The sequence below is a fragment of the Opisthorchis viverrini genome (assembly GCF_000715545.1).
Source record: "Opisthorchis viverrini unplaced genomic scaffold opera_v5_245, whole genome shotgun sequence".
In the NCBI taxonomy this organism is placed as follows: domain Eukaryota; kingdom Metazoa; phylum Platyhelminthes; class Trematoda; order Opisthorchiida; family Opisthorchiidae; genus Opisthorchis; species Opisthorchis viverrini.
Window position 1 is genome coordinate 793,493 of NW_008751904.1, and position 1,896 is coordinate 795,388.

The following is a 1,896-nucleotide window of genomic DNA, read 5'->3' on the forward strand; positions in this document are numbered from 1 at the left end:
TCGGAATGATTGTGTTAAGCTAGCACTAGGTCCCTTCCCCGTCCACCTTTACTCTTTTCTTCACAATAAGGCTTTCAAATAAGTCATGGGTGTACGGCAGTGAAGCATCGGTGTTGAACACTGATGTCATGCTGTTGGTGATGATGATGATTCCACCTTTGTAGGCGACAGAGACACTGCTGAAATGCTGGTCCACAATCTACCTGTCTTTTCAACATACCCCGCGATACTAAGCAGTCAACTTGACTTAAACAGTCATCTATAGTCGCACTCGTAGAAACCAGATACTCACATCAGCCGCCTCGGACGAAGGGAACCCTATTTTTCGCACTGACCCAAAAGGCGATCGGGTTGGTGGGTTTCCTTTATATTTACATGAGACTCTGGTCGAGTCGGCTGTCCACTACGGTATCACTACTGCAAATTTCTGCGATGCATTGTCGACCCGAACCCCACTAGGCGGGACAGATTCCCCATACCTCGAAGTGGTCTACTGTTGCCCCTTGAGTTACCTGGACTATGACCAGTTCCTCACCCAAACCCTGCGTAACTCTCTTCCGGCTACCATTTCGCGCATCTTACTTTAACGTCCCCATTGCCTCATGGATGGAGCTCCAACGCGTCGGGTCTATTGGACATTTTTCAGCGGCATTGATCAAAGTTGTTCACCAGAGCGCCTGGACCAAACATGTCATCGCACTCACCAGACACTGCGTTCTCCTTGAGGGACAGGAACGGGGGACCCACGAGTGAAGTCTACAAAGAACACCAGGCAGACCTATATTCTGCCCCAGTGACATCGCTACATCCAACAATATAAAGGTGTAACTACAAACAGCCTACAACCAACTTCGTCTTCACGGAGGAGGGCATTGGTGAACTCTTGCACAGGACAAACCCGCTCTGCGCGTCGGGATCCTGAAGGAAACCTCGTTCACAAACCATTTCTATCTGGTGTTCCGTCAGTCACTCGACAAAGGCAACCTTTCCTCTGCTTGGAAGGAAGTGATTGTTACGCCTGTCTACAAAACTGGTGACCGGCTATGGCCCGGTAGTTGCAGGCCTATTAGCCACACTAGCGTACCGTGCTAAGTGATGGAACGCATTTTGAAATTGGTCATCCTATATCAACTCACCGCCAACAACTTGATATCCCCAATTCAACACGTATTCCTCCTAAATTGTTCTTGCATGACGAACATGCTGGTATTTATGGACAGGTTAACACAAGATAAGGACGATGGCCCCCTATCGGATGGATCCCCATTGCTCGTCTTCCTGATGCGTTAAGCGTCCCTATCAGACAGAACATTCCGAGTGAAAGTAGGCTCGACCTACTTTTCTCCGGCGACGGTCTCCATTGGAGTTACTCAAGGCTCCGTTTTGGGACCACTGCTGTTTCTGATCTACGTCAACAGCCTTCCAGACGTTATTTCCATTTCACGTCTACGTTTTGCGGACGACGTGAAATACTGGAGTTCAAGTGCCAGTGCCCTCAAATGGATGTAGATACTGCAAAGCAATGGTCATTGGCCTGGCGCCTTCCTCTGAATGACGAATAAGTGCGTCCATATGTCATCTGGAGGGGACTCAGCAAACGCCTTCGTCGTGCATGGTCAGAATGGTTCAGGAAACATCATGAGGAGAGACGCCAAACAGAATTTGGCTATCTGGGTCTCCTCAAAGGTGTTCTTCTCACCACACCACGAGAAATCGGTTCCGAAGGCATTTTCCGTTCTAAGGATGTTGCCGGGCACCTTCTCCCGTATTACTCGCATGGACTTCAAATACTCTATGGAGCCTACGTCAGACTGATTCTTGAATATGCCAACCAAGTTGCATACTCAGAACGCACGAAGGACGTAACCGTCATCGAGCGTGTCCAGCGAGCTGCCG